Raw genomic sequence first — 23405 nt, 5'->3', positions numbered from 1 at the left:
TTTAACACAGATCATACAACATATCAACAGGTAATTTAAACACTCAGATCTCAAAATATGATTCGGCACCAGCATACACGCCTGGGGAACTCACCTATGACAGTGCGGCGGTCGTGGACCTAGACCACGGCGTTGCTGGATCCAGAGGCCAGGAGGTACTGCAGCTTGGGCAGGGAGCTGTGGTCATGGTGCCAGCGCAGCACGTTGATGATCTTATGGTGCTGCTGGATGGTACACAGCAGCTTGAGAGACGGACCTGGTACACCCCTATGGACCTGAGAGAGACAAAACCAGGAATTATAGTTGCCCCAATATAATTTTAAGCACTTTGAGACCTAGTTAAAATGGATACATAAATAAAATGACCACATTCAAATCACATTTTCCCAAAGTGCATTTGAACTTCGTAATACATTTTACAGTAAAACTGTCAGTACAGCTACAGTCTCATTTTAGACAGGCACTCATCAATCATTTTAGATGACAGTTGCCTCCAGTTAATTCTCCAGGCCTATACACAGTTTAAGGGAATGACGACTCTCCCGTCCTCATTGCCGATGGCCACAACTTTACCATCTGGTTTCCAGCTGAGATCTGTGTGGGGTGACAGCTTGTGCTGCAGAAAATAGAACATGACCTTGAAAATGTATTCAAATTAACACCATTATATTCAATTGCACATCGCCACATGCAGTGACTGGGTAAAATACTTAGGGAGTTATGTAGAGGGTCCTGCTGAAAAGGAATAGATAAATACATAAATGTAGAGAGCCTCTCCATATCACCATGATGCTGTTGGTGTACTTGATGACCCTTTCAATGTCTGTGGCCTCTCCTGTCAGTTTCCAGGGGTTATGCTGTAGGATGAGGCCCTCTCCAGCACAGCTATACAGGCTGTAGGACAGCCAGTCTCCTGCTCCGCCAGGAGATTACACACTGACTGTTACACACTGTTTTAGCACCCCGTTGTCTCTCTTATTCATGCACACACACACACACACACACTTGCAAAGGCATACAGACCATCATACTCATCCAGCGTATATTATGGTAGAGTCTGACACAACACTAATCAGTCAACGATAACCCTCAAGAGGTCACATCTCAATCTCAATGTCCACATGCCACTCTGGGCCACCAGCAGGAGGAGGAGCCATGCCAGCAAAAAAAGTATCTCAACAAATTAACATGGTCTTTGTTGGTTTAGAAACCATCAGCAGATCCTTCACACAGCAGCAATTATGTTTACTGTTTCAAAAGGCTGAATGACGGATATGGTAATCAAAATGTAATCTGCCGGAAGCTGGTAAAATTAACTTTCCACCATCTTGATTTCCCAATGAATGGCTCAGGGAGAGAGGTAAGCATTTTCTCAACTCAATTATGGAGTATATTACAAAAGCGTCAAGAGATGTTTTCTGCTGACTCATGGCTTTGGCACAACGCCCACTCGAAGAAGTTGCTGGGTCAGAGAGTGCTCAGCATACAGTACACACACTTAGATAGACTTAAGAGCTTACCATTTTACAGAGGGGTGACTGGGGGTTCCCAGGCTAATGTGTACACAGCCTTTTTGTGATAAGTGCTGGATACCTGAGGAGGCCTGGGAACAACACAATAAAGACCATTCATTAATGTCATAGCAGATGTGAAATGTAATTATCTTGGTGAGAAATTATGATAATCACTAACAGTTTGAATTTGATTAAACCGCCGCTATACAGTATCTCAGATATAAATAGATGCATAAATATAGCAGCCTGGTCTCATAGACTAGACGTAACATAGTAAACGTAAAGTAAATGAAAAATCCGGACCTTAAATTTGTATGATTGGTTACGTTTGGTACATAAGACAGAAGGTTTCTTAATAATGAAAGAAAGGCTCAAACTAAAGTTGAGTGGTTGGTTGGGAAGGATGGATGGATGGTTGGGCCTGTAACGCATAACGCAAACGTTTAGCAACCCAAAGGTTGTGTGTTCAAAAATCATCACAAACAGCATTTTTACAGATTTTGTAACTACTACATTTTAGCTACTTAGCTGACCCTTCCCCTTTAACATAATTCCTAACCCTAACCTTAACCCCTAACCCCTAGTAGGCTTGGGTGGTATCCAGATTGTAATACTTTCACACAAGGGGTGCTATTTTCAAATCCCACTGAGCCTCTGAGATTCGAAGGTTACCAACGCTAACAAGTACATGTAAAATCCCATATCGAATGCTAAGTAAATGCTAACGAGCGTTGCAAGCATTTTATACAGTCTCTGGCCTAAACTATTTGCAGGACAGAAATCCCTGCTCAAAAACTTATACAAGTAACAAAAAAATGTTACTCACAGTTTGCTGCACGCACAAAACCAATATTAGACAGCAAAGCTCTTGATCCAGGAGGAAAGTCTCTGCTGTTACTAAGCAAAGCTTGATTTTGCAAGAAGCTAAGCACTTGGCTAGATAGCTAACTAGCTACTAAATTAGCAAACCAAATGCACAACTGCAGACCATTTAGCACATTTTAGACAGTTAACTTAATAGTTATAAAATATCTAGCTGGCAAACATTTTGTTGTGAATTCCATATCATAACTAGATCCCCTGGCGCGTGCTGCACAACAGTGAGTGACTCACAAGGCTCTGGTCTCTCATCGCTGTGTGCTTGTAAACAAACACCATGTCATAATAAAACGTCACAGGTGAAATGAAGAACACAATCTTCTTTATCTCCTAACGTATTGCGCAAGTTTATTACAGGTATTTACTGAAAAAGTAGCTACAAGTATTAAAATGTCTAAAAAAACTTTAAATAAATAGTTTCAACGGTATTGAAGAACAATCCCTGAAGCAATTTCTAAATACCCCGGTATACGGTATATAGGGTATACACCCCAAGCGTAAGCCACCTAGCTAACGTTAGCATTAGCCACCTAGCTAATGTTAGCATTAGCCTTCTCGCTAACGTTAGCCACAACAAATTGGAATTTGTAACATATCATACGTTTAGAAAATTCATAAGATATTGTACGAATTACAATTCTTAACATATTGTACAGATTTTTGACATCCACAAATTAATACATACCATACGATTTGCATTGTTTTACATTTACACAGATGCGCTAGCCATCTTCACGTTTACCATAAACCAGTAGACAATAACTGATATCAATATGCCCTAAGAGTCTCTTACCGCTGTGACTTTGGACTTGAAGCCCTGCCAGAAGGTCTTGGTGTCATACTTGTTCTGGATGGAGAGGCTGCTCCACACACAGATCATGCAGTCTCCCACCCCCAGGGCCAGGCAGCCCCACAGGAGAGAAGATCAGGGCGTACACAAGGAGGGCCAGGCAGCCCCACAGGAGAGAAGATCAGGGGGTACACAAGGAGGGCCAGGCAGCCCCACAGGAGAGAAGATCAGGGGGTACACAAGGAGGGCCAGGCAGCCCCACAGGAGAGAAGATCAGGGCGTACACAAGGAGGGCCAGGCAGCCCCACAGGAGAGAAGATCAGGGGGTACACAAGGAGGGCCAGGCAGCCCCACAGGAGAGAAGATCAGGGGGTACACAAGGAGGGCCAGGCAGCCCCACAGGAGAGAAGATCAGGGGGTACACAAGGAGGGCCAGGCAGCCCCACAGGAGAGAAGATCAGGGCGTACACAAGGAGGGCCAGGCAGCCCCACAGGAGAGAAGATCAGGGCGTACACAAGGAGGGCCAGGCAGCCCCACAGGAGAGAAGATCAGGGGGTACACAAGGAGGTCCCACATGATCAGCTCACCCCTACACACAAAGGGGAAGTTAGTACAAAATGACTGCTCAAAATACTAAGTATTGGCATGTTGCCGACTAAATCATATTTATAATGATTAATGGTACTATCCTCAATTATGTTTTCATAGTTCATACCCAAAGCAGCTTGACACGACTTGTGATGGCTTCCCCTTGGGCTAGTTCACAGTGAGCCAGATTCTCTCCTTGACCGCCGGATTCACCTCTGTCCCTCTTCTCTTCAGGAACGGCAGCTTCATGGTCATCACACCTGACAGAGGAGGGGGACATAATCATCTTTAACTCCAAGAGATGGGACCCACTTAAAGAGCAGACTGCACCAACTCTCAATAGTTGTATGATAACCATAAAAAGCTATGGAGGATGCAGGTTGATAACTCAGTTAGGTTGTTGTCTCACTTTTGCCCTTCAGCATGCTCCAGATTCTCCTTGTCTGGTCCTTGCTCCTGGATGCAAGATAACACCCCTTCTCTGTGCCCTCTGTTACCCCATTGGTTGTTTCTGAAAATATAATTTTGTCAATCAAAGGGGTAAAATGTCTTCTGTTAACCAGATCTGATGACTACAAATACTGTAGATAGTCTTCTCAGCATGCCATTTGTCACTGACTGAATACATTCTGTACATTCTAACCTCGGTGTTGTTGTTGGGCATGCTGTAAAGTACCTCTTTATTGGGCAGTGGGGCCCAGGTCAGGATTTGGATCTCATCGTCATGGCCACGGAGATGATGCACTACCTCACCCTTCTTACTGATGTCAATCAGCACAATCATGCATTCTTTGTACCTAAGAGAGAGAGATTGAGATACATAGACATCTGGAATGCTTTCCTGTGAAGTAATTTGTCCCTGGTATTTGCAGTGCGTGATGGATGCATTTGAATGGGTTCTGTAAAGTACACTTCTCAGCATGAGCAATTATTGTAGCTCAGTTAGTAGAGCATGGTGCTTGTAATGCCAAGGTAGTGGGTTTGATTCCCCAGACCACCCATTTGTAAATTGTATGCACGCTTGACCAAGTCTCTTTAGTTAAAAGCGTCTGCTAAATTGCATATATTACTGTACATGCATGCACCACTTTTGTGGTCAACATTCAGAATCTTGATGAAGATACAATAAATCAAATGCTATTCACATTCACATCTAGCTAATTCAAGTGCAGCTTTCCTTCTGCATAATAAACAGTACGAAAGCGGTATGATTGACCAAATTGTCGTAAAAAGTACGAAACCTGAGAAGGGTTAAACTATATCAGTTTGCTTGTGTAACAAACTATTTTTATTAATTGATTAATTATTTTTCGTTCATATGGTTAGCTAATTCTATATGTCCTATCAGATAATATTTGTATATAAATATGATCAGGGGTATAACTTTCACTGGGGACAGGGGGGACATGCCACCCCCCACATTCTGAAATTGCATTTTTGTTCACCCCAGTTTTATCATTGGAATGTGATACAAAACGATGCAACAGTGTGCTTTAGGACTATGCGGAAACATCTGAGTGGTCGGGTTGGTTGTTTGGAGTTTTTATCTGACTGGATAAAAAATGTATTTCTAAAACCAAAGTTGTGTCCCTGAATATTATGCATTTTAACAATAAAACGAGACGAGACCACAGATAGAAAGATAAAGGAAAACATTACTAAAGAGAGGAACATGGAGGAGGAAGACCAGAGGTTGTGGATGATGTACAGTATATACATCAGGGATGTGTCTATTTTTGCAATTTGAGAATATTTCCGGGGAAAAATTTGGAAGCTGAATCAATGTCCTGATAATGTTAGCCTACTGTTACACCAAAAACACAACATTTCTAGTGAGGTTTTAGGATGGTTAGATGAAGCTGAATAGTTGCATTTATTTTCTCATACAGCCAAAACTCAACAGCACTCACCACTAGGGTCCATGTGCTTTTTGTTCAATTAATATTTCCTATTACATGACAAGATAAAAAAGAGTAAAGGGTCATTCCTCGTTAATTTGATTTGACTCTAAAATCAAACAACAACACATAAATGTTTTTTGTTCGTTGTTTTAATTGTCTAAAGGAAATATTAAATAAAGAGAAACGGAATAATGATTTGATTAATCAAATGTTGTGTTTTTAATTATCGGTTCTGGTTCAACCCGTGCATTATACATTTTGGCCAATTAATGGTCGTGTCTTCCTGACAACATAGAAAATGATAAATGGGTCTTTCTTCATGTTTTAGATCTGCATATGTAATCGAATAAATGTAATTTAAAAAAAAATGTTTCTCACTCCAATGGTTTGCTGATTAACAGTCACTGTAGTGGGTCATATTTGCCCTCCTACCATCAGGCAGGCGGTACAGGTCTCTATGTTCCCGCACTAGCAGGCTCAAGAACCGTTTCTTTCCAGCTACTGTAACCCTGCTGAACTCTGTGACACGGCACTAGCCATATCCACCCGCCCACCGCTTAGTACTGACTCTCAGGGACCTTGTTGCACTACTGTCTTTGCACTCTTCACGGTACTACTGGACTCTAACATTGCTTTGCAAAGTCTGATTAAGGACATTATTCAGTTGTACATGTACATGTCTACCTCGGTAACCTCATTGCTGCTATCCCTGCATTTTAGTTGCATGCCTCCTTGCACTTTCAATTTGCCTTCATTGCACATTTAGACTTGCCATTTGCTTTCATTGCACATTTATTCATCCCACTTAATAACATACTTTGTACTTAATTGTTTCACTTGTAAATTTGTTGTACTCTTTTATTTGCACTTCTGGTCAGATGCCAACTGCATTTCGTTGTACTGTACTTGCTCAATGACAATAAAGTTGAATCTAATCTAATCTAATCATGTGACCAGTACTGAGTCCAAATTGGCGTAGATCAGTGAGACAGTCACTTCCACAACGTTTACTACATTAACGACTAACCAGTAGCCTACATAATTGTGAACAGGCTCTATAATATGCCACCGATCACAATAAGCTTCAATGCCTAAGAGCTTAGACAACATTACCACATGGGCAGTCAGCCGCGGTCTGGTGAAATTCATGTGTCATGAACAATGATCTATACAGTGGTCATGACCCATGGATAACAGTTTTTAGTTTTGCCTATGTCAGGATCTGGCCATTTGTGATGAGCCTATATGCTACATCAATAATAAGGTATAATATTTAAAAAATAGCTCGTTGCGCATCGGAGAGTTTCAATTTACGTATCATATGCTATAGGTCACGGGGAGTTTCAAAGAAAGTGTCATATGCTATAGGTTTGATGCGCACAATGCTTAAAGACCAAGGCCCGGTTTCCCAAAATCATCTTGGTTCATCTTTATGGTTCTAACAATGAACTTAGCTTTAAGATGCTTTTGGTAAACTGGGCCTTGGGCCTCATTTCCCAGAGCCTTCCTATAGTGTTAAAATCATCGTTTGAACCATCTTACGATGTATCTTTAGCAGCAGAGGAATTTCCCATAGCCTTCCTTAGTATCATGGCTCTTGAAACCCTTGCACATCTAAAAGTGATCCAGACCACTCATAGAGCAGCCAAAGTGCACCGTTAGGCTTATTTTCTGCCTTACCTCACAATATATAATTCTAAAACAATGTATAAATGTTTTGTGTAAATGGAAATGATCATACAATGATAAATGTTTAATTTGGGTAATGTATAGGAACTAAATTACACTGAACAAATATATAAATGCAACTTGCAACAATTTCAAAGATTTTACTGAGTTACAGTTCATATAAGGAAATCAGTCAATTTAAACTGTAACGGCTGTCGTCTGTGGAAGAAGGCGAGGACCAAGGTGCAGCGTGGTAAGTGTTCATGATGTTTAATAATAATCAAAAACTGAACACTGAATAACAAAACAACAAAGAAACAACCAAAAACAGTTCTGTCTGGTGCAGACACACAAAGACTGAAAATAACCACCCACAAAACCCAACAGAAAACAGGCTACCTAAATATGGTTCCCAATCAGGGACAACGATTGACAGCTGCCTCTGATTGAGAACCATATCAGGCCAAACACAGAAATAGAAAATCATAGAAAAACTAACATAGACAACCCACCCTACTCACGCCCTGACAATACTAAAACAAAAGACAAAACAAAGGAACTAAGGTCAGAACGTGACATAAACAAAATTCATTAGGCCCTAATCTATGGATTTTACATAACTCAGAATACAGATATGCATCTGTTGGTCACAGATGCCTTAAAGAAAAGTTAAGGGCATGGATCAGAAAACTAGTCAGTATCTGGTGTGACCACCATTTGCCTCATGCAGTGCAACATCTCCTTCACGGTTGATTGTGGCCTGTGGAATGTTGTCCCACTCTTTTTCAATGGCTGTGCAAAGTTGCTGGATATTGGCGGGAACTGGAACATTCTGTCATACACGGCAATCCAGAGCATCCCAAACATGCTCAATGGGCGACATGTCTGGTGAGTATGCAGGCCATGGTAGAACTGGGACATTTCAGCTTCCAGGAATTGTGTACAGATCCTTGCGACATGGGGCTGCGCATTATCATGCTGAAACATGAGGTGGTGGTGGCGGATGAATGGCACGACAGTGTGCCTTAGGATCTCGTCACGGTATCTCTGTGCATTCAAATTGCTATCGATAAAATGCAATTGTGTTCCTTGTCTGTAGCGTATGGCACCACATACCATAAACCCACCGCCACCATGGGGCACTCTGTTCACAACGTTGACATCAGCAAACCACTCGCCCACACGATGCCAAACACTCTCTCTGCCATCTGTCCGGTACAGTTGAAACCGGGATTAATCTGTGAAGAGCACACTTCTCCAGCATGCCAGTGGCCATCGAAGGTCAGCATTTGCCCACTGAAGTTGGTTCCAACTCTGAACTGCAGTCAGGTCAAGGCCCTGGTGAGGATGACTGGCATGCAGATGAGCTTCCCTGAGACGGTTTCTTTTCACAACTTTTCGGTTGTGCAAAACACAGTTTCATCAGCTGTCCGGGTGGCTGGTCTCAGATGATCCCGCAGGTGAAGAAGCCGGATGTGGAGGTCCTAGGCTGCCGTGGTTACATGTGGTTTGTGGTTGTGAGGCTGGTTGGACGTACTGCCAAATTCTCTAAAACGACATTGGAAGTGGCTTATGGTAGAGAAATTAACATGAAATGATCTGGCAACAGCTCTGGTGGACATTCCTGCAGTCAGCATGCCAATTGCACGTTCCCTCAAAACTCGAGACATCTGTGGCATTGTGTTGTGTGACAAAACTGCACATTTTATTGTCCCAAGAACAAGGTGCACCTGTGTAATGATCATGTTGTTTAATCAAGTTCTTGATATGCCACACCTGTCAGGGGGATGGGTTATCTTGGCAAAGGACAAATGCTGAATAACAGAGAAGTAAACAAATTTGTGCACAGAATTTGAGAGAAATAAGCTTTTTGTATGAATGGATTTTTCTGGGATCTTTTATTTCAGCTCATGAAACATGGCCAAACATGACCAACACTTTTACATTTTGTGTTTATATTTTTGTTCAGTGTAATATTTGAAATGTGTGTATGTAACATTTAGTCAAGATTAGTTTTATCCCAAGCTAAATCTTATCCAGTACAAATTGGAAACACCTGGAACATTATAAGTGCCAAGCCATTGTCAGCAGAACAACAATAATAATACAATATACTGTATAGCTGCTATTCAGCAGATTGTTGCTCTCCAAAATAATCTGCTGCGCAGTCTGTTGGTGTATATACATGCTCATTTTCATCTGTAGTCCATAAAACATTTAGACATAGCTGAACATCTTGACATGGAAACATTATATATATATTTTTTATTTCACCTTTATTTAACCAGGTAGGCAAGTTGAGAACAAGTTCTTATTTACAATTGCGACCTGGCCAAGATAAAGCAAAGCAGTTCGACACATACAACAACACAGAGTTACACATGGAGTAAAACAAACATACAGTCAATAATACAGTAGAAAAATAAGTCTATATACAATGTGAGCAAGTGAGGTGAGATAAGGGAGGTGAAGGCAAAAAATAAAGGAGCTGGACAGCTCCCCCAACGGAATCGTGAAAAACCAAACATGCCCCCAATGACGCTCTTAGCTGTCTCTCTTACAGGTTCACTCTGTGTGCTGTTTGGGAAACACTTAAAAAGTTGGATAGTAAATAACGATGTATGCTTAAAGCGGCAATCAGTAGTAGAAACAATAACAAAGTGGATCTCCCACCCCTGGTTCCGTAAAAAGCTGAAGGATGGAGCTGGAGAAACGATACCACTCTCAAATTCATAGACAGGGCTTTGGACTGACAGGGCTTTGGACTGACAGTCCATGATATCAAAATTATGTTTTTAGCAATGTTTTAAAGCTATGTAGTATATTCCAGCACCATTTCAACTTTAACATCTCAACATCATCTAATCACCTGTTCTTAGTCTAATACAGTGACAACTAAAATACACCAAAAAACGATTTAGTGCAATCAATGTAAGCTAAATATGATGTGGCTGTCCATGGTACTGATTCCTGTGTGTGCGTGCGTGGAAGTAGAAAAAACATTTTGACTCAACCTACTTGTAGAAGAACGCCAATGCCATCCTTCTCTTTCAATGTTGCCTAAACGGTCTGTGAATTATGTCCTACAGTGCACGCTTTTAGTTGTTGCCCTAGGCTACCTGGCTAAAATGCTTGCTCAACAGCCTTCCTTTCATTGGCAACTATGCACCAGGCCATCTAGTTAACATTAGCATACTACATCTAGCTACATGTTGACCTTCCATCCTCTCAGGCCAGGGTCACAATGTATTCATTTAAGGTTGGATCAGAATCACCAATATAATCATTGGCCAGTATGGAGAATTAAGTAAAACCACCAGTCCAAATCCCTATCTCCATCCTAGCTAGCCACTGGAGGACGACGACACAACGAGATGCAACAATTCAAGTTTTTTTCTGTCGATGATGTTTGGCTTCTGATGTGATTGTTCTGAAGCCAAATCCAAACTGACTGCCCTTCTTGGTGTGCCTGGATCAATTACAGCTTCGCTCACTCAGTTTAGCTTAATGCTGATTGGCTATTTTATTCAAAAAATTGTCAAGGGAGGCCAAGTGCTCGCTGGCTTCCATTGCATTCAATGCTATGGGTGGCATCAATGTCATTTTGACCAGACAGCATCGGATGGATACGGTACACATACTGAAACAGAGGGGCGCCGTTTAGTTTGTGCGGATGCTTTCCACATTTTAATTTAACCGTTATTTAACTAGGCAAGTCAGTTTAGAACAAATTCTTATTTACAATGACGGCCTAACACGGCCAAACCCGGAGGACGCTGGGCCAATTGTGCGCCGCCCTATGGAACTCCCGATCACAGCCGGATGTGATGCAGCCTGGATTCGAACCAGGTATTGCAGTCTTAGACCACTGCGCGACTCGGGAGCCCCAACTACAGCCTTATTCTAATATGGATTAAATGGATAACAAATCCTCAGCAATCTACACACAATAGCCCATAATGACAAAGCGAAAACTTTTAGATTTTTTTGAAAAAACAAGTTCCTTGGTGCCTACACAGAAATACCTTATTTACATAAGTATTCAGACCCTTTGCTATGAGACTCAAAATTGAGCTCAGGAGAAATCCTGCTTCCATTGATCATCCTTGAGATGTTTATACAACTCAATTGGAGTCCACCTGTGGTAAATTCAATTGATTGGACACAATTTAGAAAGGCACACACCTGTCTAAATAAGGTCCCACAGTTGACAGTGCATGTCAGAGCAAAAACCAAGCCATGAGGTAGAAGTAATGGTCCGTAGAGCTCTGAGAAAGGATTGTGTCGAGGCACAGATCTGGGGAAGAGTACCAAAACATTTCTGCAGCATTGAAAGTCCCCAAGAACACAGTGGCCTCCATCATTCTTAAATGGAAGAGGTTTGGAACCACTAAGACTCTTCCTAGAGGTTTTTAGAAAATTGTGCTAATTTATTAGAAATATTAGATTTACATAAGTATTCAGACCCTTTACTCAGTACTTAGTTGAAGCACCTTTGTCAGCGATTACAGCCTCAAGTCTTCTTGCATTTGACGCTACAAGCGTGGTACACCTGTATTTGGGGAGCTTTTCCCATTCCTCTCTGTAGATCCTCTTAAGCTCTGTCAGGTTGGATAGGGAGTGTCGCTGCACAGCCATTTTCAGGTCTCTCCAGAGATGTACAATCGGGTTCAAGTCCGGGCTCTGGCTGGGCCACTCAAGGACATTCAGAGACTTGTCCCGAAGCCACACCTGCATTGTGTTGGCTGTGTACTGTCGTGTCTTTGGCTATGCCAGATTAATTGCTATGACATGCTATTCTATAAAATAATTTCTCCGTAATTAATATTACCTGATTGAACTAATCATGTAAATGTAATTAACTAGAGAGGGACACCACGAAATAATATTTATAGAGCTGTTATCTTCCGAATAAACTCTTAAAGATTTAGTAATATTTTACATCCATAGCAGTCACATTAATCGTCATTTTATTCAGTCTCATCTGAAAGTTGTAAATCCTTGGTTATCTGCAAGAATCCTGGCTAACAAGTTGAATCAGCAATACAAAATTGGGTTTAATTATTTATTTACTAAATACCTAACTAATCACACAGAATCACACATACACAATTAAATCATAACTTGATCACAAATTGCCGTCATAAAGGAAAACGTCCCTAGCGGGCGGAATAGATATGACAGCTTGTTACACAAAGAAAAGGGGCGGGATTTTAGTGAAAGAGCGGTAAACTAGAACATAGGCGAGCTGTGCTATCGTAAATACAGTATCTTATGCATTCTAAATTACCGCCCATTTGAAAAAGGAAAATGCAATAAATATTTACTCTGAGCTGCGCTTCAGTAGGTTGGTGGTAGATGGAAGACCGTATCGCCAACCCGAGTCCTCTGTCCTTTGAAGAATGTCTCTGGTGGTCACTGGATATGTGGTAACGTCGTTGTGGAGTAGACGGGATACTCTGACTGTCCTTCCTAACCTGCGTTTGTAGCAGCTGTTGCTAACTCAACGGCTAGGAGGTATCACTTCTGTAGTGAATACGAGTTCAAAGTTCATACCATTTACAACCAAAGTCCATGCTGATGTTGGCTTAGTTCTGTAGTTATTATCTGAACCATTCTGACATCGGATCGTCATCCTAATGTACCCGGAACAGGAAGTTATATTTTTGTCAATGGCTTTTATAGTGGAGGGAGAGGGGTGTGTCTGAAAAGTTTATAACCCATGTCTCTTCACAGGGGCGGGCCCCTGGTTGAGCAGAAGCCCAAACTTATGAAAACCCAAATCTCTCATTTGGAAGCTAAAATTACATTTCATCTCTTCACAAATAATTTCAAATTCAAACATTTGAATTAAACAACAATTCCATGTGAATCCGATACCTCTGACGTTTAGACTTTCCACAGTAGAGTTTGTCATTCTATCATTGATGAGAGGGCAACCGAACTGACATAATATACCTTAAGTACCTGCTTTCTGGAGCAGGTTTTCATCAAGGATCTCTCTGTACTTTGCTCCGTTCAGTTTCCCTCGATCCTGACTAGTCTCCCAGTCTCTGCCGCTGAAAAACATCCCCACAACGTGATGCTGCCACCACCATGCTTCACTGTAGGGAAGGTGCCAGGTTTCTTCCAGACGTGACGCTTGGCATTCAGGCCAAAGAGTTCAATCTTGGTTTCATCAGAACAGAGAATCTTGTTTCTCATGCTCAGACTCCTTTAGGTGCCTCTTGGCAAACTCCAAGCGGGCTGTCATGTGCCTTTTACTGAGGAGTGGCTTACGTCTGGCCACTCTACCATAAAGGCCTGGTTGGTGGAGTGCTGCAGAGAAGGTTTTCCTTCTGGAAGGTTCTACCATCTCCACAGAGGAACTCTAGAGCTCTGTCAGAGTGACCATCGGGTTCTTGGTCACTCCCCTGATTGCTCAGTTTCACCCGGCGGCCAGCTCTAGGAAGAGACTTGGTGGTTCCAAACTTCTTCCAATTAAAAATGATGGAGGCCACTGTGTTCTTGGGGACCTTTAATGCTGCAGACATTTTTGATACCCTTCCCCAGATCTGTGCCTTCAGAGCTCTATGGATAATTCCTTCGACCTCATGGCTTGGTGTTCGCACTGACGTGCGCTGTCAACTGTGGGACCTTATATAGACAGGTGTGTCCCTTTCCAAATCATGTCCAATCAATTGAATTTACCACAGGTGTATTCTAATCAAGTTGTAGAAACATCAAAAGGATGATCAATGGAAACAGTATGCACCTGAGCTCAATTTCGAGTCTCAAAGCAAAGGGTTTCAATACTTACAGTGGGGAGAACAAGTATTTGATACACTGCCGATTTTGCAGGTTTTCCTACTTACAAAGGTTTTCCTAGGTACACTTCAACTGTGAGAGACAGAATCTAAAACAAAAATCCAGAAAATCACAATGATTATTAAGTAATTAATTTGCATTTTATTGCATGACATAAGTATTTGATACATCAGAAAAGCAGAACTTAATATTTGGTACAGAAACCTTTGTTTGCAATTACAGAGATCGTACGTTTCCTGTAGTTCTTGACCAGGTTTGCACACACTGCAGCAGGGATTTTGTCCCACTCCTCCATAGAGACCTTCTCCAGATCCTTCAGGTTTCGGGGCTGTCGCTGGGCAATACGGACTTTCAGCTCCCTCCAAAGATGTTCTATTGGGTTCAGGTCTGGAGACTGGCTAGGCCACTCCAGGACCTTGAGATGCTTCTTCCGGAGCCACTCCTTAGTTGCCCTGGCTGTGTGTTTCGGGTCATTGTCATGCTGGAAGACCCAGCCACGACCCATCTTCAATGCTCTTACTGAGGGAAGGAGGTTGTTGGCCAAGATCTCGCGATACATGGCCCCATCCATCCTCCCCTCAATACGGTGCAGTCGTCCTGTCCCCTTTGCGGAAAAGCATCCCCAAAGAATGATGTTTCCACCTCCATGCTTCACGGTTGGGATGGTGTTCCTGGGGTTGTACTCATCCTTCTTCTTCCTCCAAACACGGCGAGTGGAGTTTAGCTCTATTTTTGTCTCATCAGACCACATGACCTTCTCCCATTCCTCCTCTGGGTCATCCAGATGGTCATTGGCAAACTTCAGATGGGCCTGGACATGCGCTGGCTTGAGCAGGGGGACCTTGCGTGCGCTGCAGGATTTTAATCCATGACGGCGTAGTGTGTTACTGATGGTTTTCTTTGAGACTGTGGTCCCAGCTCTCTTCAGGTCATTGACCAGGTCCTGCCGTGTAGTTCTGGGCTGATCCCTCACCTTCCTCATGATCATTGATGCCCCACGAGGTGACATCTTGCATGGAGCCCCAGACTGAGGGTGATTGACCGTCATCTTGAACTTCTTCCATTTTCTAATAATTGCGCCAACAGTTGTTGCCTTCTCACCAAGCTGCTTGCCTATTGTCCTGTAGCCCATCCCAGCCTTGTGCAGGTCTACAATTTTATCCCTGATGTCCTTACACAGCTCTCTGGTCTTGGCCATTGTGGAGAGGTTGGAGTCTGTTTGATTGAGTGTGTGGACAGGTGTCTTTTATACAGGTAACGAGTTCAAACAGGTGCAGTTAACCTTTCACGAGCCTCTACCCCGGGTCCGGGATCACCCCCCACCCCCCCCACACACTGATTAGCATAGCTAGCATAGCTTCACAAGTAGATAGTAGCATCTAAATATCATTAAATCACAAGTCCAAGACACCAGATGAAAGATACAGATCTTGTGAATAAAGCCACCATTTCAGATTTTTAAAATGTTTTACAGGGAAGACACAATATGTAAATCTATTAGCTAAACACGTTAGCAAAATACACCACTTTTCTAACTCCATCAGTTTCTTACTCCTTCAGGTGCTATCACCAATTCGGCTAAACTAAGATATTGATAGCCAATAACCTATAAAAAACCTCTTCAGATGACAGTCTGATAACATATTTATGGTATTGGATAGGTGTTGTTAGAAAAAAGTGCATATTTCAGGTAGAAATCACAGTTTACAATTGCACCGACCATCACAAATCGACTAGAATTACTAGATAGAGCAACGTGTATGACCAATTTACTCATCATAAAACATTTCATAAAAATAGACAAAGCATAGCAATGGAAAGACCCAGTTCTTGTGATTTCAGACCATATTTCAGATTTTCTAAGCGTTTTTCAGCGAAAACACAATAAATCGATAAGTTAGCATACCACATGTGCAAACGTTACCAGAGCATCGATTCCAGCCAAAGAGCGCTATAACGTAATCACCGCCAAAATATATTAATTTTTTCACTAACCTTCTCAGAATTCTTCAGATGACACTCCTGTAACATCATTTTACAACATACATATACAGTTTGTTCGAAAAGGTGCATATTTAGCCATACAAAACCGTGGTTACACAATAAAAATACTAGGAAATCAAGCCTCAATATGTCTGACGTCATCTATCAGAGTGATCTAGTTTAATTGAAAGCTAATCATATACTTGACTAAAAAATACAGGGTTGACAGGAATCGAAAGACAAATTAGTTCTTAATGCAACCGCTGACTTACATTTTTAAAATTATCCTTACTTTTCAATACAGGGTTCGCCAAGTGACGCGATAACAAACAAAATGGCGAAATATGCGTTTAAAATATTTCGACAGAACAACAATTTATCATATTAAATATTGCTTACTTTGAGCTGTTCTTCCATCATATTCTTGGGCAATGTATCCTTTCTATGTTATAAACGTCTTTTGGTCGATAGATGTCCTCTGTCCTTCGAAATGTCCACCACCAACGACCGACACCCCGAAACGTTTCCAAAGCTAAAAAGGGCACGACAAAGAAATTCCTCAAAATCGCACTAAACGGATATAAATTGCTATAAAACGGTTCAAATTAACTACATTATGATGTTTTTAACAACTATAACGACTGAAAACATGACCGGAGAAATATCACTCTCTAAAAAACGATTTGGAATGAGGCAAGTCCGATGTCCTTCACGCTTCAGGCGCGCGACGAGAAAGGGCGGTCCCTATACATTTTGTGGTTTTATAATGGCTGTGATTGTGCAATCGATTCCATTCAAAACGTGATGACGTACAGACACCCAGAGGAAGACGTAGGCAGTGTCGGTTTCTTCATAGCATTCACTGTCGCCTTAAAAACAGACCCCAGATCAGGGGTAAAAATTTCTGAAATCTGAACCCTGTCATGAAAAGTGCTGTAGAAATTGTTCTGTACCACTCAGAGACAAAATTCCAACTTCTATAGAAACTAGAAGGTGTTTTCTATCCAATAATAACAATAATATGCATATTGTACGATCAAGAATTTAGCACGAGGCAGTTTAATTTGGAGACCCAAATATGCTAATGCGGAACAGCACCCCCTATAGTTGCAAGAAGTTAATACAGGTAATGAGTGGAGAACAGGAGGGCTTCTTAAAGAAAAACTAACGGGTCTGTGAGAGCCGGAATTCTTACTGGTTGGTAGGTGATCAAATACTTATGTCATGCAATAAAATGCAAATAAATTACTTAAAAATCATACAATGTGATTTTCTGGATTTTTGTTTTAGATTCCGTCTCTCACAGTTGAAGTGTACCTATGATAAAAATTACAGACCTCTACATGCTTTGTAAGTAGGAAAACCTGCAAAATCGGCAGTGTATCAAATACTTGTTCTCCCCACTGTATGTCAATAAGGTATTTGTGAGAATGCCAAGAGTGTGCAAAGCTGACAAGGCAAAGGGTGGCTACGTTGAAGAATCTCAAATATAAAAAATAGTTTGTGTCTAACACTTTCTACATTATTCCATATGTATAATTTCATATTTTGATGTCTTCACTATTATTCTACAATGTAGGAAATAGTAAAAATATAGGAAATAGTAAAAATAAAGAAAAACCCAGGAATGAGTAGGTGTGTCCAAACTCTTGACTGGTACTGTACATTGAAGTAAAAGTGAGAATAAAACATGTATTGTTTTTTCAATGACCACACCACAATTGAACAAAACAGGTGTGATTCAGTATATATCAAGAAACAGCCAACACTTGTGCTTACTTTCACTGTCTGTCTGCCTCCTTTACCATTACTTATTTTTTTAGTGGAAGCTGTAATGAGGTCTGTGTGTAGCTTGTGTAGAGGAGTCTGGCGGAGGACAGCAGATATGAGTAAATAAACATAATTTACTCAAAAATAGACAAAATACAATAAAGCGAGCCCACATAACAGACCGTATTACATCCAAACAATTACTCAAACAAACATGGGGGAACAGAGGGTTAAATAATGAACAAGTTATTGGGGGATTGAAACCAGGTGTGTAAGACAAAGACAAAACAAATGGAAAATGAAGTGGATCGGCAACGTCGACCGCCGCCCGAACAAGGAGAGGGACCGACTTCGGCGGAAGTCGTGACAGTACCCCCACCCCCCTTGATGGGGGGGGGCGGGGTGATCCAACAGCGCGCCGACACCGACCTCCGGGACGACCCGGAGAACGAGGCGCAGGGCGATCCGGATGGAGACGGTGGAACTCCCGCAGCAACGAAGGGTCCAACATGTCCTCCACTGGCACCCAGCATCTCTCCTCCGGACCGTACCCCTCCCACTCCACGAGGTACTGAAGGCCCCTCGCCCGACGCCTTGAGTACAGGATGGCTCGAACAGCATACGCCTGGGCACCCTCGATGTCCAGAGGGGGCGGAGGAACCTCCCGCACCTCAGACTCCTGGAGTGGACCAGCCACCACCGGCCTGAGAGACACATGGAACGAGGTATTAATACGGTAATCTGGGGGAAGCTGTAACGTGTAGCATACCTCGTTCAGTCTCCTCAGGACTTCGAACGGCCCCACAAACCGCGGACCCAGCGTCCGGCAGTGCAGGCGGAGGGGCATGTTTCGGGACGAGAGCCAGACCCGGTCCCCCAGTGCGAACACTGGGGCCTCACTGCGGTGGCGGTCGGCGGTTGCCTTCTACCGCCTCACGGCCCGTTGCAGGTGCACATGGGCAGCGTCTCAGGTCTCCTCCGAGCGCTTAAACCATTCGTCCACCGCAGGAGCTTCGATCTGGCTCTGATGCCAAGGTGCCAGAACCGGCTGATACCCCAGTACGCACTGGAAGGGAGAGAGGTGAGTCAGTTTTGGGCCATCTCTGTCCAGGGGATGAACGCTGCCCCCTCCCCCGGCCGGTCCTGGCAATATGACCGCAGAAACCTACCCACATCCTGGTTTACTCTCTCCACCTGCCCGTTACTCTCGGGGTGAAAACCTGAGGTGAGGTTGACCGAGACCCCCAGACGTTCCATGAACGCTCTGCAGACCCTGGACGTGAACTGGGGATCCCGATCAGAGACTATGTCCTCAGGCACCCCGTAGTGCCAGAAGACGTGAGTGAACAGGGTCTCCGCAGTCTTGTAGGGCCGTAGGGAGACCGGGCAAAGGGAGGAGATGGCAGGACTTAGAAAACCGATCCACAACGACCAGAATCGTGGTGTTGCCCTGTGAGGGAGGAAGATCCGCCAGGAAGTCCAGCGACAGGTACGACCACGGCCGTTGTGGAACAGGTAGTGGTTGTAACTTCCCTCTGGGCAGGTGCCTGGGAGCCTTGCACTGGGCGCACGCCAAACAGGAGGAAACATAAACCCTCACGTCCTTGGCCAAGGTGGACCACCAGTACTTCCCACTAAGGCACCGTCCGACCGATGCCAGGATGACCAGAGGAGGGTGACGTGTGGGCCCAATAGATCAAACGGTCTCGAACAGCAGACGGAAAGTACAGGCGCCCAGCTGGACACTGGGGGGGGAGTGGGCTCTGTGCGTAACGCCCGCTCGATGTCCGCGTCCAGCTCCCACACCACCGGTGCCACCAGGCAGGAGGCCGGAAGTATGGGAGTGTGATCCAAGGACCACTCCTCTGTGTCATACATCCGGGACAGTGCGTCTGCCTTAGCGTTCTGGGAATCTGGTCTGTAGGACAGAGTGAAAACAAAACGGGTAAAGAACATCGCCTCGCCTTACCTGGCGAGGGTTCTGTCTCCTCGCCGCCCGGATGTACTCCAGATTGCGGTGGTCAGTCCAGATGAGAAAAGGGTGTTTAGCCCCCTCAAGCGAATGTCTCCACGCCTTCAGAGCCTTGAGAACAGCCAACAGCTCCCGGTCCCCCACATCATAGTTTCGTTCCGCCGGGCTGAGCTTCTTCGAAAAGAAATCACAGGGGTGGAGCTCTGGTGGCGTGCCCGAGCGCTGAGAGAGCACGGCTCCTATCCCAGCCTCGGAGGCGTCCACCTCCACTATGAACTCCAAAGAGGGATCCGGATGAGCCAGCACGGGAGCCGAGGTCAACAGAGCCTTCAGGTGACCAAAAGCCCTGACCGCCTCATCCGACCACTGCAGCCGCACCGGTCCCCCCTTTAGCAGTGAGGTAATGGGAGCTGCTACCTGACCAAAACCCCGGATAAACCTCCGGTAGTAGTTGCAAAACCCTAGAAACCACTGCACTTCCTTTACCGTGGTGGGAGTCGGCCAATTACGCACGGCTTAAATGCGGTCACACTCCATCTCCACACCTAAAGTGGAAATGCGGTACCCTAGGAAGGAGACGGACTGTTGGAAGAACAGACATTTCTCAGCCTTGATGTACAGGTCATGCTCCAACAGTCGACCAAGCACCCTGCGCACCAGGGACACATGCTCGGTGCGTGTAGCGGAGTATATCAGAATGTTGTCGATATACACCACTACACCCTGCCCGAGCAGGTCCCGGAAAATCTATTCAACAAAGGCCTGGAAGACTGATGGAGCATTCACCACCCGTACGGCATGACGAGGTACTCATAGTGCCCTGAGGTGGTACTAAATGCCGTCTTCCACTCGTCCCACTCCCGGATATGCACCAGGTTGTAAGCGCTCCTGAGATCCAATTTTGTGAAGAAGCGCGCCCTGTGCATTGACTCGATCGCACTGGCGATGATTGATCCCTCGATAGTCAATACATGGGCGCAGACCTCCATCCTTCTTCTTCACAAAAAAGAAACTTGAGGAGGTAGGTGAAGTGGAGGGCCGAATGTATCCCTGCCCCAGGGATTCGGAGACATATGTTTCCATAGCCGCCGTCTCCTCCTGTGACAGAGGATACACGTGACTCCTGGGAAGTGCAGCGTCTACCAGGAGATTTATCGCACAATCCCCCCGTCGATGGGGGGGTAATTGAGTCGCCTTCTTACAGAGAGCCAAATCAGCATATTCTGAGGGGATGCGCACGGTGGATGGAAACCCCTTCACACCTCCCTGAGCACTCTCGTGACCACCTCTTCAAAATCAAATCAAATGTATTTAATTAGCCCTTCTTACATCAGCTGATATCTCAAAGTGCTGTACAGAAACCCAGCCTAAAACCCCAAACAGCAAGCAATGCACGTGTAGAAGCACGTTGGCTAGGAAAAACTCCCTAGAAAGGCCAAAACCTAGGAAGAAACCTAGAGAGGAACCAGGCTATGACGGGTGGCCAGTCCTCTTCTGGCTGTGCCAGGTGGAGATTATAACATAACATGGCCAAGATGTTCAAATGTTTATAAATGACCAGCATGGTCAAATAATAATAATCACAGTAGTTATCGAGGGTGCAACAAGTCAGCACCTCAGGAGTAAATGTCAGTTGGCTTTTCATAGCCGAGCATTAAGAGTATCTCTACCGCCCCTGCTGTCTCTAGAGAGTTGAAAACAGCAGGTCTGGGACAGGTAGCACGTCCGGTGAACAGGTCAGGGTTCCATAGCCGCAGGCAGAACAGTTGAAACTGGAGCAGCAGCACGGCCAGGTGGACTGGGGACAGCAAGGAGTCATCATGCCAGGTAGTCCTGAGGCATGGTCCTAGGGCCCAGGTCCTCTGAGAGAGAGAAAGAAAGAGAGAAAGAGAGAATTAGAGAGCATATTTAAATTCACACAGGACACCGAAAAAGACAGGAGAAGTACTCCAGATATAACAGACTGACCCTAGCCCCCCGACACATAAACTACTGCAGCATAAATACTGGAGGCTGAGACAGGAGGGGTCAGGAGACACTGTGGCCCCATCTGATGATACCCCCGGACAGGGCCTAACAGGCAGGATATAATCCCACCCACTTTGCCAAAGCACAGCCCCCACACCCTTGAGAGCCCTCTGTTACCACGAAATAGTGGGGTCATGACAGGCCAACCAGGGTAGGCCCAGCACCACGGGAAACGCAGGAGAATCAATAAGGAAGAAGAGACTGATTCTCTCCTTGTGACCTTCCTGCGTAACCATGCTTAGTGGAGCGGTGGCCTCCCTAATCATCCCTGACCCTAATGGTCGACTATCTAGGGCGTGCACAGGGAAGGGCATATCCACAGGAACAAGGGGAATCCCTAAGCTATGGGCAAATGAACGGTCAATAAAATTCCCAGCTGCGCCTGAATCTACGAGCGCCTTATGCTGGGAATGCGGGGAAAACTCAGGAAATTTAATAAACACATACATGTGAGCAACAGGGGGCTCTGGGTGAGCCTAGTCAGGAACCCCCCCAGCACCGACCAGCAGTGTGCCCTCTGCGGCCACAGATGGTGCAGGGAATGGCCCCTCCTCCGGTCGCCCTAAGTGCAGCACCTCCCAGCTCCATGGGCGTCGGAGCGGAAGTGCTGGGGGATGGAACTGACAGGCCCCGATCCGGACGTTCGTGGGTAACCAGCAGGTTGTCCAGCCGGATGGACAGGTCCACCAGCTGGTCCAACATGAGGGTGGTGTCTTGGCAGGCCAACTCCTGATGGACGTCCTCGCGCAGACTGCACCGGTAGTGATCGATCAGGGCCCCGTCGTTCCATCCCGCGCTTGCAGCCAGGGTCCGGAAGTCCAAAGTGAAATCCTGCGCGCTCCTTGTCCCTTGCCTCAGGTGGAACAGACGTTCACCCGCTGCTCGACCCTCAGGCGGGTGGTCGAAAACTGCCCGAAAGCGGCAGGTGAACTCTGCGTAATGGTCCATTACGTCTCCTTCACTCCATACGGCGTTGGCCCACTCCAGGGCTTTGCCTGAGAGGCAGGAGACGAATGCGCACACGCTCTCACGTCCCGAAGGAGCCGGATGGACGGTCGCCAGGTAGAGCTCCAGCTCTAGGAACCCCTTGCATCCGGCAGCCGTCCCATCATACTCCCTCGGGAGCACGAGCCGAATCCCGCTGGGACCGAGTGAAGGAGGGGTGGACAGTGGGGCCTGCTGTAGTGGGGCTGGTGGAGGCGCTGGACGACCTCCTCCTCTCTCCCAACGATCCATCGTCTGCAGCACGCGATCTATGGCGGTTCCCAGACGTTGCTATATGGCCGCGTGCTGCTGGACGCACTCCTCTATCGCCATAGGGAGGGCGTCTGCTCCTGCTAACTCCATTCTCAGGTGAGTAATTCTGTAATGAGGTCTGTGTGTAGCATGTGTAGAGGAGTCAGGCGCAGGACAGCAGATATGAATAAATAAACGTAATTTACTCAAAAATAGACAAAATACAATAAAGCGAGCCCACATAACGGACCGTATTACATACAAACAA

General features: G+C 44.9%; 1 pseudogene; it reads right to left on the bottom strand.

The window, feature by feature from the left end:
• The window catches only part of LOC139564990 (gem-associated protein 5-like), a 29601-nt pseudogene extending 6464 nt beyond the window's left edge, over positions 1-23137 (bottom strand).
• Positions 23138-23405: the final 268 nt, after the last annotated feature.

The sequence above is a fragment of the Salvelinus alpinus genome, chromosome 1 (genome assembly GCF_045679555.1).
Source record: "Salvelinus alpinus chromosome 1, SLU_Salpinus.1, whole genome shotgun sequence".
Lineage (NCBI taxonomy): Eukaryota > Metazoa > Chordata > Actinopteri > Salmoniformes > Salmonidae > Salvelinus > Salvelinus alpinus.
The sequence above is the reverse complement of the archived record's forward strand: the minus strand, read 5'-3'. Positions and strand labels throughout refer to the sequence as shown.